Raw genomic sequence first — 14,527 nt, 5'->3', positions numbered from 1 at the left:
TTCCTTAAGCTGGAAGGTGGAAGGAAAGGATGGAAGGGGGCAGGGAAAGGGGGAGGGGGCAATTGGGGTGCCTCAGCCCCCCTGGTCCCCCAGCCCCGCGCTGCTTCGGCCCGGGGCCCTGGCCGCCTCTCTCATCCCTCCAGAGCTCCTTCCTCCTTCCTCCTCTCTTCCCCCACCCCTCCCTCCTCCTTCCCTCCTCCTCCTCCTCCTCTTTACTCCCTCCTTCTCCCAGAGGAACCCCGCCCCCTGCCCCCTCCTTTCCCCACCACCTCCACTTTCCAGGGCGAACACGCGCAGGGCACGACGGAAATCGTAGTCCTGCGGACGCCGGTGATACCGTAGGAACAATGGGACGCTGGGGCCAGCGGGGACTACAAACAAGATGGCGGAGGGCGTGCCAAGCCGGGAGCCGAGGATGCCGGGAGTTATAGTCCGGTTGCCCCGAGGCTCCCCGTTGCAGAGGATAGAGAAGGAGCGGGAACGATGACTACAAACAAGATGGCCTTCTCCCCCGACCCGACCTCCTTCCCAGGCACTCACACGCCCTCCTGTCCACAACCCTCCGCGTGTGTGGTACCTGACGGGAGTCGCAGTCCATCTGCTGCCTTCCCGCTGCCATTTCTACTCGTCAGGAACAATGGAAAGGTGAAAAGGAATGAGGACTACAAACAAGATGGCGGAAGAGGGGCGTACACCTGACTAGCAGTCGGTCTTATGAGGTGCGATGGGAGTAGTAGTTTTTTAGTCTTCTAGTGTGCCTTAAGAATGGCGGAACCGCGAGAATAAGGAGACTACTATAAAGATGGCAGGCTACCTGGCCTCTCCCCGTCGCCTCATTCTGCCACCTTGGGCTCCTCGCCTGCCTGTAATATCGAAATCCCCCCCTCCCTGTGGCGCAGAGCCTGACGGGAGTTGCAGTCTTCCCAGCTCCGCTCCATTATCTGTGGTCGAGACAATGGAAGGGGAAAGGGGCGGGGACAATCAAGAAAGATGCGGGCCGGAGGGAAGGGGAGACGGCGACCTGGGTTTTGTAGTCCGCGCACTGAGGCTGCTCCCTGTGGAAACGGGAAAAATTGACTACAGTAATGATGGCTGCCTATCACTCGCTCTCTGCGGCAGTGCCTGCTGGGGGACGTAGTCCCTTCCTTAGCTCTCCAGAGAAAGGACGTGGGCTGTTGAAATGTGCATCACGGCGGACACGCCAAATTGCGAGCCTACGGAAAGCGAGAGTCTCCGTCTTCCTTTCCCCACCACCTCTTTCTGAACGACCTGCCGGGAAATGTAGTCCCACGCCTTGTCTTGCTAGTGGAGGGGGAGAATTTATGTCACCAGTGGGGATCAATGTAGGTGAGGGAGAAAACACGTCGGGCGATCTAAGTAATATATAATGTCCGTCCTCGCGTATGGCAAGGACTTCATATTTGATGGTAAGGCTCGTAAAGGAAAGCAACAGTAATCAGTATTGTCGCGACAAGGGAGGCGTGGTTCTCGCCGAAAGTACCATCGTGCTGTTGTCTCTTGGAGAGCTTGGGTGCCTCACACCCGATGCTTGTTCCCCCAAACCTCCTGGTATAGGTATCTTCCAAGTCTTGAGGACTCCAGGGAAAAGGCTCTGGAGTCATACAAAATCTCCGCCCTTCCTTGGGAAATCACCAAACCTCGGTTTTCTTATCTGAAAAATGGGGATAAGGAGACCTATCTCCAAGTAGAGTTAGGTATACTAGGACAATGTTCACGAAAGTGCCCAGCTCAGGGCCTGACACGGGGCATGTGTTGGTAGTTCCTTTTTCGAGGTCCCTTCCTGCCCAGCTTTTCTGGGATCCCAGGAATCCATCATGCCGAAAGGGGTCAGTTCCTGTGAGAAGAAAACTGTGGCAGGCAGTCTCCCCCTATCTTGAGCCGCACCCCCTCCTCTCCCCGCCCACTTCATCTTGGTTCTCCAGCGTCCACTACCGAACACTGCTCCCAGGGGGCGCCCATTCTCCATTTGACTGAGGTCCTGCAGCAGGCGAGATTGCTCAGCCTGAAACTAGGTTCTGCATCCCGCCCAGCCAGCCTTGGAGGCATCCCTCTAAACATCTCAGCCGCCAGAGCAAATAGGGTTGCTTCCCACCTTTGTGCCTTCTTACCTGCCCTCTTGATCTCCCTTCTCTGCTGGAAAACTACTCACTTCTGACCCCAAGGCCAAACCCTACCCCCGCCTGCCTTCTTCTCCGTTTGAGAGAAGAGGGTTAGAGGGCTCTGCAGAAGACCTGGTGTGTGTGGTTTTTCTGTCCGGGAAGTTAACAGTGGCCAGAGTAGTATGAAGTCTTAAGTTTGCAGGGACTCCCTCAGGCTGAACTGAAGCTCCTTCCAGTTACCACTTTGTCAGGAAATCCTTGGCTTCCAGACGGCTGTTTCCTCTATGTCCTCACTGCTTTAGCGTTGGCTTACATGATTGTTCAGGGCTTTCTCACGGGTTTTTCCCACTGCCTGTTATTTCCTTCCCCTTCTTTCCCACTTTTCTACCCAATTAACTATTCATTCTTCAGGTTTCTGTTTAAATGCCACTGTCCCAATGAAGTCTTCCTGCAATTCCCACATGAAGTTCATTTATTGACTCTTTCCCTACATTGTAAGCTTTATGAGGTGTCCACCTCACATGTTATTAAGTGCTTTCAGCATCTTACTTGATTCTCAGAAGAATCCAATGAGGTAGAATCCCCTTTTATAGATGAGGAAACTAGGGCCCAGATAGATGAGTTGTAGAACCAGGATTCAAACCCAGACTCCAGAGCCCATCCTGAGGACTACTGCAACATCTGCAAACTGATCAAATCCAGCCAAACGTGTGTGCTTAGTTTGGCATAGCAACAAGTATCTCCTGCAAAAATGGATTTCCATTTTCACTTGAAATCCTGAAATCTAGTAACACTGAGTCTCTGTTCCTTGAACAAGAAACAACTGGACCTGAGCAAAAGGCTGTCGCTTTGGATAAGACATGTACTCACCAGTGCAACACAGTCCCCTCCCAGCTTGCTTCAGTTCGAATGTAAGCATTCTTGGCCCCATTCCATTAACTGAGACAACCAGAAAGAGCCTATTGAGGGTCAAGACCATTTCTTACACTATATGTATAACACCCCAGTGCCAGGCTCTGTGCCTGTGCCCCCAGCTGGGTGGGTGGGGGTGGGGGTGGCAGAGTGAGATTGCATATATAAGATATAGGAGGACTTTTACTTTTCACTTTACACCCTACTCTGCAGTTTGACATTTTTACCATGAGCAGATATTGTTAACATTTACAGGAGTTGAAAAGACTACAATGTTGACATTAAATGTCGACCATGTGGACATTAAAATATAAAGATGACAGACCTCAAGGGGTGCCTGGGTGGCTTAGTCGGTTAAGCGTCACTCAGGTCATGATCTCGCGGTCCGGGGGTTCGAGCCCTGCATCGGGCTCTGTACTGACAGCTCAGAGTCTGGAGCCTGCTTCTGAGTCTGTGTCTCCCTCTCTCTCTGCCTCTCCCCCACTCATACTCTATCTCTCTCACTCTCAAAAATGAATAAATGTTTTAAAAGAATTAAAAAAAAAAGATGACAGACCTCAAAAATCAGTAAAGTCAAGGAATACGGCACTCATGAGCCCCTTTTCATTTGTACAAAAATGATGGCTGTTTTCTGTCAACCTTATTTATGCATTTTGTATAAGACACTTTGCAAGGATGACTTAAGACCACTCAGTGGTGGTGTTTTTCATTCCGAGGTCCTAGGCTATAGGACTACAGACCGGTTTTGGAAACAGGTCGAACCACTCAGTCTCTAGTGAGGAACTGCTAAAAAGGAATGGAGGGCACCTGTCTGCCTTCAGAACTATCTGCAACCTTGGAATGAGCGCACTGAATTCAGGAGCTGGAGCAGCCCATTTATCCCGAAGTTCCTTTTTAGCAGTGGCTGGTCTTCCTTCTGGATCTCTTCTGGATCTCTGTAGACATTCATAGCTTCTGTATCGGCCAGGATAGGCTAGGTTATGTTGTAGTAACAAATAACGCCCAAGTTTGGTGGCTTATAACAAAAATGGTCTGTTTCTTGCTCATTCTGCATGTCTAGTGGGGTCTGCTCATTCTCGTCACTCAGGAAACAAGCTCCATCTTGCTATGTGTGTGTGACTCCATGTGACAGTTCTGCTCACGTTGTATTGACCAGTCCATAACTTTACCTAACTTCAAAGGGGGCAGAAAAGAGATCTCTTCACATGCCTAGGAGAAGAACTAGCATACTTGTGAGAAACCTTAATGACAAATACAGCTTCTTAAGGGTCCTAGGGAAAGTTAGTGTCACCATATAGGGGATTTCCTGGGCAAGCACCCAGCACGAGATACCTGCTGAGTAAACTCTTATTGTCTTATGGTTTGGCATCGTCCATATGAAGTAGGAAGGAGTCTGATATACACTGAACTATAATGGACAAGTGAACAGAAAATGCCTCTGTGAGAGGATGATAGTCAGCCCTGGGATCAATCATCACAAAAAGCAAGGCTCCCCCAAGGCTGCCTGGATCTGATTAATGAAGATCCCAGAAGTGAAATGCTCGGCAATGGGTGTGGCTTCACGTGGCCACAGAAACCTTCAGTAGAGCTCTTGCTAGTGTTCCCAGAGAATCTGATGTCCATAGTAAGCTGAGTTTCTACTGGTAGCATGGACTACCAGTAGAAATTTCTCCCTGAACCTCTTGAAATTTATCATGTAGATATATGACATTTCTTTTTGCAGATGTCCACTTCCGTTCAGGAGCCAGGATCTATGCACTGAGTGGGTTCCTGCAGCAATACATATACAAATACATATACATATACATATACATATACATATACATATACATATGTGTGTGTATATATATATACACAATTATATATGTGTGTGTGTATATATATATATATATATATATACAATGAGATACTTTTCAACCTTAAAAAGGAATAAAATTCTGACACACTAAAACATGGATGAACCTTGAAAACAGGATGCTAAGTGAAACAATCCAGAAAAAAAGAACAAATACAGTATCATTCCACTGATATGAGGTACCTGGAGTGATCAAATTCATAGAGACAAAGTGGAATGGTGGTTACCCAGGGCCTGGGGGAAATGGAATGGAAAGTAAGTGTTTACTGGGTACAGAGTTTCAGTCGGAATATTAAAAAGTTCTGGAGATAGATGGTGGTGATGGTCCACAAGAATGTGGATATAATTAATGCCACTGAACTGTACACTTAAAAATGAATAAAATGGTGGAGCACTTGGGTGTCTCAGTCGGTTAAGTGGCTGACTTTTGGTTTTAGCTTAGGTCATGATCTCATGGTTCACGAGTTCAAGCCCCGCATTGGACTCTGCACTGACAGTGTGGAGCCTGCTTGGGATTTTCTCCCTCTCTCTCTCTCTCTCTGTCTCTCTCTGCCCCTCCTATGTCTCTCTCCCAAAATAAATAAAGTTTTTAAAATGATAAATTGTATTATATATATACATATATAATAAATACATATATAAGTACATATATGTATTTATGTATATATGTATTATACATATATGTATAATAAATATATATATAATAAATAAATATATACATATATATGTATTTGACCACAATAAACAACAACAAACCACTATACTATAATAAGGGGGGGAAGAAGAACACAATTGTGACAAGTCTTCTAGCTTAGAATGGATATAGAAGTTAGGGGTTTAAATTATGCAATGAACTCAGAATATTACTTGGAACTTTTCAGACATATTTCAGTTTCTTCCACTTTCTTGTAAAAGTAGAACAAACAGATAAAATTGTGGTTTAAAACAAAGAACTAGTATGAGATGATTTTTGAGCAACATTGTTTTTTAAGTTTTTTTAATTCCAGTCAGTTAATATACAGTGTTATGTAAGTTTCCGATATACAATATAGTGATTCAACACTTCCATACATCACCCAATGCTCATCAGGACAGGTGCCCTCCTTAATCTCCATCACCTATTTCACCCATTCCCTCCTGCACCTCCCCTCTGGTAACCATCAGTTTGTTCTCTATAGTTAAGAGTCTGTTTCTTGGTTTGCCTCTCTCTCTCTCTCTCTCTCTCTCTCTCTCTCTCTTATTTTTTCCCCTTTGTCTTGTTTCTCAAATTCCACATATTAGTGAAATAATATAGTATTTGTCTTTCTCTGACTTATTTCCTTTAGCATTATACTCTCCAGCTCTATCCATGTCACTGCAAATAGTTGAGAAATATTGAGTGAAAAAAGCAAGGAGCAGAATAACGTGTGTGGTTTGCTACTGTTTGTTTTACAAAGGCAAAATCCAAACATACAAATTTGATTACAGATACATAAAATGTCCTTGAAAATATTCAGAAGAAACAAGTAGCCTTGGTTGCCTCCAGGGAGGGGAATTGGGTGGCTGGGGAGCACAGGTAGGAGAAAACCTTTGCACTGAACAGATGCCTTTTCGGCCCTTTTGCGTGTTGAACCAAATGAGTTATCTGTCCCCAAATGACTACATTACCTTTGTAAAGAACCACAATTGTAAAGAATCAAATGACATTTTCTAGAAAATTCTGAAGTACACATCTCATTGGTTGAGGATCACTACCACTGCCACTAGATTGAATAAATGGGTAGTAAATACTTCTTGTATGCCAAGCCCCATGCTAGGCAGCTTTGATGCAAATTTCCTGGCCTAATCCAGAATGTCTAGAGATGAGGGTTTGGGATTTATTCTCCCCACCCTCTAGGATCTGTAAGACAAGACTGTGGCCTCCTGCACAGTACTGCATCCTTGTAATGAACTGTGGAGAACTTTGAACCCCAATGTAATACGTCCCCACCAGCTGATACTGGGCCTCCTGCTTCTATGCCCTTGCTGAAATGGGCCCAGCTTCCCCATCCCTCTAGGCCCAAGGCAAACTCTAAACTCCAGCTAGTCCTTCACAGATACTAAAAGCCCTGAGAGCTTGGATTTGCTGCTGCCCCAAGCTCTCAGTTCCACTAGAATGACCTGAATCCCTGTTGCTTTGGTTAAGCAGAGGTCAGGGATCAGCCACCTCCTGTAGCCAGCCGGCTGCCTAGCTTAATACTATCATTCCTCCTCCCCCCTCCCCCCCTTCCTTCCTTCCTTTTTTCCCCCCTCTTTTTCATATTTATGGTCATCTTTCCCCATCTGAAATGTTACTCTTGTTGTCTTTTCCACCAATTAAAATACACTCAGTATGCAACAGCTTTAGACTTTGTATGTTTTTTCAACTTGCGGTGTACCATTTTTAGCTTCAATTCAGTTTGATTTTTAACTCTCTATTGTGGAAAATTTCAAACACATGTAAGAGTAGGAGCAGTGTAATAACCCCCCCATATCCGTGTAACCATTATCCACATATAACTAATCCAGTTTTAACTATAACCCCACTCCTCCCCTCCTCCAACCCCTGTTGTATTATTTTAAAGCAAATCCCAGACATCATAACATTTCATTTATGATATTCTTCAGGGTATGTCTCTAAGACCTAAGGAATTTTTTTTAGCATGACCGCAGACATTTGTCACTTCTAAATAAATAATGGTAATTCCTTAATTAATATCATCTAATACATAGTCCATGTTCAGATTTCCTGGATTATCTCATAAATGTGTCTGTACAGTTGGCTAAGTGAAATCAGAACCCAAACCAACTTCATACATTTGGTTGTTGAAATAGGGAGCTTCTGACATGGCTGCAAATGATCCTTGCCTTCTGGTCTTCCCCTCCCCTTAACAAAGGCTGGACCTAGTGACTTGCCTGTACAATGAATAGAATCAGCAAAAGTGATGGGACCATACTTTCAAGATAAGGCTACAAAAGACTGTGATTTCCATCTTGGCACTCTTCTCTGCTTCTCTGATAAAACAAGATGTCTTGTTGTGAACTGCCGCAAGGAGAGGTCCACATGGCAAGAACTGAGAACAACCTCCCGCTACAAGCAGGGGAAGGACTGAAGCCTTCAGACCAACAACCCTTGAGGAACTGAATCCTGCCAACACCGCATAAGTGGACTTGGAAGCAGATACCTGTGCCCCTTGAGATGACTGCACCCTGACAATGTTTGCAGGCTGCTGAGAGCCTCAGCCTCTGGCCCACAGAAATGGAAATGGAAATAATGAATGTTATTTTAAACTACAAGGTTCCGGGGAAACTTGTTACACGGCAAAAGATAACTAATCCTGTTGTTATGTCTCCTGAATCTCTTTAATCTACAACAGTTCACCTACCTCTTGTGGTTTTTTCCTTGCCAGCCCTGGTCCTGTTTGGAAGACAGAGTTGTATGTAATATTCAGTATCCCTCAAAGTGGGACCCAGAATCCCCCAGGAGATGGGGTGGCAATAGCTCCCATACTAAAAATGCAGATGCCTGGGCTCCTTGGAACCTACTGAATCTCTGAGTGGGGACCAAAAATATGTACTTCTAAGAGCATCCCAGGGGATTCATTTGTCTACTGAAGTCTGGAATCAGATAGAGTTGGTTTAGAGGCTTGGTTTTAACACTATCTGTGGAGCATTGTGTGACCTCACCTCTCCGAGTTTCCTCATCTGTAGGATATGATCCTTACAGTATTTACTCTGTAAAATGCTGTACCTAGATGTTTCCTTTCCTACTCTCTTGATTCATGGATTTGCCCTATTTCACGAGAAAGGGATTAGGTTGTAGGTAGAATGGGGGAAATGGGCCTTGGGATATTTTCACACACTCAGTGTTACTGATAAGCACATACACACTCAAATCCTTGCACAGGAGAACCAACTTGGTTTTTCAGTTTGCCATACAAAAGTCCCTTCTGCATGCTAAGGCAACTTGAACTATTTGCAGGAAAGAGGCACCTGGGTGGCTCAGTCAGTTGAGTGTTCGACTCTTGATTTTGGCTCAGGTCATGATCTCAGGGTCATGGGATTGAGCCCCACATCAGGCTCCACACTGAGCCTGGAGCCTGCTTAGGATTCTCTCTCTCTCTCTCTCTCTCTCTCTCTCTCTCTCTCAAATAAAAAATTGAAAAAAAAACTATTTATGGGAAAACCAGCTCAATTGCATATGAAATGTTGAAGATTTAAGAAATTAACAGTCTTACAGTCTGATAGTGTGGAGCCTGCTTAGAATTCTCTCTCCCTCTCTGTGTGTCCCTACTCCATTTGTGCTCTCTTTCTCTCTCAAAATAAATAAATAAACCTAAAAAATACTTTTAAAAAGAAACCTTTCTCTTAGCCCAAGGTTTTCTTTTATTTTTCCCTTCCAGTTTTATTTATTTATTTATTTATTTATTTATTATTATTTTTTTTTAACATTTATTTATTTTTGAGACAGAGACAGAGCATGAACGGGGAGGGTCAGAGAGAGAGGGAGACACAGAATCGGAAACAGGCTCCAGGCTCCGAGCCATCAGCCCAGAGCCTGACGCGGGGCTCGAACTCACAGACCGCGAGATCGTGACCTGGCTGAAGTCGGACGCTTAATCGACTGCGCCACCCAGGCGCCCCCCCTTCCAGTTTTAATATGTAATTGACATAGAACACTGTACAAGTTTAAAGTGTATAGCATAATGACTTGACATATATATGTCATATATCTACATATTTTTAAATGATTACCACAATAAGTTTAGTTAACATCCATCACCTCATGCAGTAACACAAAAATGTTCCCCCCGCCACCGTGATGAGAACTTTTAGAATTTACTTTCTTAGAAACTTTCAGATATATCACACAGCACTGTGAACTATAGTCATCATGTTGTACATTACATCTTCAGTACTTATTTATTTTATAACTGGAAGTTTATACCTTTTGACCATCTTCACGTAATTCTCCACCCTCAACCCCCACCTCACAACACAAATCTGATCTCTTTTTCTATGAGTTTGGTTTTTTGAGATTTCACAAATAAATTCGATCATACAGTGTTTATCTTTCTTGGTCTGACTTATTTCACTTAGCATAATGCCCTTAAAGTCCATCCTGAAATATCAGGATTTCCTTCCTGTTTATGGCTAAATAGTATTCCGTTGTACACACACACCACACTTTCTTTTTTTGAGTTTATATATTTATTTTGAGAGAGGAGAGTCGGGGGGAGGGGCAGAGAGAGAGAATCCCAAGCAGGCTCCGCACTGTCAGACTGTCAGCACAGAGCCCGACATAGGGGAACCATGAGATCAGGACCTGAGCTGAAATCAAGAGTTGGAGGCTCAACCAACTGAGCCACCCAGCTCCCCTCAAACCATATTTTCTTTCTCCATTCATCTGTCGTGGATACTTAGGTTGTTGCCTTGTCTTGGCTCTTGCAAATAATGCTCAAACCGAAGACTTAAAAGTATTCTTCTATATTTTTGCTTCATAATTTCAGAGATCTCTTTCACATGTAAGTCTTTATCATTTATTTATTCTTAATGGTGTTAGAAGGGGAAATGCTGTAGGGTCCCCAGAAACAGCCTGAGATGGGGATTCTTGACCAAGTGACATAGGCAACGTTCTCAGAAGAAAAATTAGGTCATAAGGATTAGGGCAGTGAGGAAAACTGAGCAAGAATGTGGTCTTGGCTGTTGACTAGCTTTGGTTTGATGCTAGAGAAAGCTCTGGAGCCCACATTGTACTAACAGGTTAGTGCCACCTGGAGGTAAGGCCTTTCACACATCTGTGCCAGTCGGCCATTGGCTAAGGAGGAGGAGGGCTGGGCAGTTCTCCAGAGATGGGGGCAGCTGGGCGATGGGTGTACTATTGATAAAGGGATCTGGTGGGGCAGCAGCAGCACGCACGACACTTCACCTTTGCACTGCTCAGATCTACTTGCTTTTCCCCCGAAGTTCACTCCATCCAGGTACAGCTTCTCTAGCATTCTGATTGGTCACAATTTCTGGGTAAACTTAGAAGAGGAGAATTAGTTCCTCCCCTGATAGTCATCATCTCCTTCCTCTGCCATGCACTTATTCTAGCTCTCCCCTTCCCTTGTACCCTGGGCTTCAACTAGTCTTTCTGCTAGTCTCAATAGCTTGCTGGTAAGTTGACCTTGGCCATCATCCCAGAAGGGTTGAGTCCCTAGTTATCATGCCCTGTCAGGCCATGGCTATTCTACTTGCCCATTTACAAATAAAACTCAGGACAGGTATCTGGAGATGTCCCAATGGATCGATTGCCTGCGTGCTAAACATGGTCCTCCTGCCCCTATTCCATAGCAGCTGTCCTACCTTCTGGTGATGACCTTTGGCAAGTCCTTTCTTTGCCTCTTGGTCTATTGGCACAAGGAGAAAGAAGTGACCAGGCGGCAGGTGTTGCTCAAAATTCACCGGGACTCTTGCCATGTCCCCTTGCAGAAATGTCCCTCTGTACTCTGGGAATTGGGATCTCTAGACCCATAGGACCTAAAGTTAGGGGGCTGGAAGCACAAATTCCCCAAGGAGGTTACTGGGACTAATGGTAAACAGGACCACTCCTGCTTCTAATCCTAGGTTTCCAGACTCATATACCTATGTTCTTGGGCGCAGCACCATGAAACAGCCATTGGTTTAAGGCATATGTTGCATTCTAAAAGATAATACTATATGGTCTCCACGCCAGCATCTCAGCTGCACCTTCCAGAGACCGTTCCGTTACCTTAACAGGCCAACAGCTTCTCGATGGTACAGCAAATGGCAGTGTGTCCACCACAGCACTTCCTTTGCTGTAAATGGGTCCCTGGATCAGGGGGAGAAGGAAGCAGCTGTGAGTCACTAGTAGCAGGAGTCACACCAGCCATGAGATAGGTGCACTGCTAGTAAAAGGGATGCACCAGCTGCATGCATTATAGGATCTCATCCAAACGTTCACGTACAATTTTCCACCTGTCCTTCTTTTTTAAATATATGAAATTTATTGTCAAATTGGTTTCCATACAACACCCAGTGCTCATCCTAAAAGATGCTCTCTTCAATGCCCATCACCTACCCTCCCCTCTCTCCCACCCCCCATCAACCCTCAGTTTGTTCTCAGTTTTCAAGAGTCTCTTATGCTTTGGCTCTCTCCCACTCTAACCTCTTTTTTTTTTTTTTTCTTTCCCCTCTCCCATGGGTTTCTGTTAAGTTTCTCAGGATCCACATAAGAGTGAAAACATATGGTATCTGTCTTTCTCTGTATGGATTATTTCACTTAGCATCACACTTTCCAGTTCCATCCACATTGCTACAAAGGGCCATATTTCATTCTTTCTCATTGCCACGTAGTACTCCATTGTGTATATAAACCACAATTTCTTTATCCATTCATCAGTTGATGGACATTTAGGCTCTTTCCACAATTTGGCTATTGTTGAGAGTGCTGCTATAAACATTGGGGTACAAGTGCCCCTATGCATCAGTACTCCTGTATCCCTTGGGTCAATTCCTAGCAGTGCTACTGCTGGGTCATAGGGTAGGTCTATTTTTAATTTTTTGAGGAACCTCCACACTGTTTTCCAGAGTGGCTGTACCCGTTTGCATTCCTCCAGCTGTCCTAATGCCTTTTAATAGTTTATTCTTATCCTCCCTCAATTAGCTAATTAGTTTATTTACTTGTTTGTTTGTTTTTAATGTGTTATTTATTTGAGAGAGAGAGCGCATGCAAATGGGGGCCGAGCAGAGAGAGAAGAGGGCAGAGGATCCGAAGAGGGCTCTGTGCTGACAGCAGTGAGCTTGACGCCGAGCTCGAACTCATGCATCGTGAGATCATGACCTGAGCTGAAGTTGGACCCTCAACCAACTGAGTCACCCAGATGCCCCCTCCCCTATTTTAAATGCCCCTTTTATCATAGCCTAGGTATACATGGGTCTATTCCTGGTCTTTCTATTCTGTTCCATTGACCTACTTGTCCAGTTCCACATCTCTGTCACATAGTGTTTAATATAATAGAGTTTGGGGAAGTTTTTCTTATTTGGGAGAGTCTGCTCCTTTGACCAGACCCTGTTTATGTGTCACTTTGGGAAATTCAGTTCACACAGAGAGGATTCAATATGCAACTGCTGAACAGAGGACAGCCCTTTTGGCTCTCCACTTTCTCCCAGTTTTTAAATCAACACCCTAATCCTAATCCCCAGTCAGACTCTACTAAGACACCGCATGTTACACCTCTTCCTCTGGCCCTCCTCCTCAAGCATAGGGCTGTCCAGGAAGCAAAGGCAAAGTTTGGCTGGATTGCAGATGTTGCCAATGACTGGGGTGGGACTGGGTTAGGACATACAGTTAGGTCACTGATGGATCTGTGTCTCTCACTTGGCCATCATGGTGTCCCACCAGCCTGGGGACGGTTGGTGGTGCAGATATGGTGCAGACAGCAAAGGAGATTCATCTGGGGATGGCAGGGAGTAGCCCAGACACTGGAGCCAGTCCTTGACCTGAGTTCAGGGTCAGACCTTGACCTGAGTTCAAGGTCTCTACAGTTCATTCTCTGTCTGATCCTGGCAAGTCACTGAACCTCTCTAAACCTCATTAGTAACCATAAAACCTATTTCCCAGGGTTGTTACAGGATTAAGTGAGATAATGTCTAGGTATAGAGTGAGTGGTAAAAAAAAAAAGGGGGGGGGATTCTTTTCTTTCTCACCTTCTCGTGACATTCCTTCCTGGATCTCATCTGCAAAATGGGGATGCCAGCTCTTGTCAGATAACCCTGAAGGGAACCCAGGGCAACAGGGGCTGTGGGAAGGGCTCATGAACTGGAAAGTGTCAAGCCCCAGAGATTATAGGTGATGATAACAATAAAGAGCCCTGGCTCTGGAGCCTGGGTTCAAATACTAGCACTGCTCCCTGCTAGCCATGTGACCCTGCGGTGATCACTTAACCTGGCGGTGCCTCAATCTCCTCATTTTTGAAAGAGGAAGACAGTTCTATAAAGGAAGCATGAGGTAGTGTATACAAGGGCTTCAAACAACACCAGACCCCTAGGAAGCACTGGAGAAATGTTGGAGGCGATGAGGCTGAGCTGCCGGGCTGTGTGCTCCGGGAGGACAGGTGCCCAGCCTCAATGGCTACCAGCTGGGGCTCTGGAACAGTGCAGCAGAGGGCCATGGGGTTTGAATGGAATGGGCTGTGCTCTTCACCCTGATGATCCCTGCACTGGGGGCCTCTCTTCCAAGAGCCCTCAACACCCCTCCATCCTGCCACTCCATTAGGATGAGGCACTGACGTGGGGGCTCCGAGAGATCAGGTGCTCCTCTCAGTAGACCAGCCTCCTTGGAACTGGAACCATTATGTTTGTCTTCCTTCACCTGACACTCACTGAAGTGTCTCCTTTGTACGTGGTCTGGTGCTGGGGCTGCAGAGATGACAAGTCCCTACCTCCTGTTACATTGGGGAGAGACACTGGGAGACCGAGAATCACAACATATGGTGATCAGTAAATGGACAGGGGAAACTCGGGGCCTGTGGAAACCCAGAGGGAGCAGAGGAGACAGGGAAAGCTTCCCAGAGGAGGTAAAACCCAAGTCAAAGTTTAAAATATGAGATTGTATTGGTGAAGAGGGAGCAGGAGAGCT

The 14,527-nt window shown here is 45.5% G+C and overlaps 1 long non-coding RNA gene across 1 annotated transcript; it reads left to right on the top strand.

Annotated features, from left to right (window-relative positions):
• The first annotated feature begins 134 nt into the window (after window positions 1-134).
• On the top strand, window positions 135-8,181 carry LOC125928101 (uncharacterized). The gene is made up of 2 exons (XR_007459559.1): window positions 135-719; window positions 7,782-8,181. It is a non-coding gene; the product is annotated as an uncharacterized LOC125928101 (long non-coding RNA).
• The last annotated feature ends 6,346 nt before the right edge of the window (window positions 8,182-14,527 follow it).

This window comes from Panthera uncia, chromosome E3, assembly GCF_023721935.1.
Source record: "Panthera uncia isolate 11264 chromosome E3, Puncia_PCG_1.0, whole genome shotgun sequence".
NCBI classification, from domain to species: Eukaryota; Metazoa; Chordata; class Mammalia; order Carnivora; family Felidae; genus Panthera; species Panthera uncia.
This window is presented reverse-complemented; position numbering and strand designations above follow the sequence as displayed.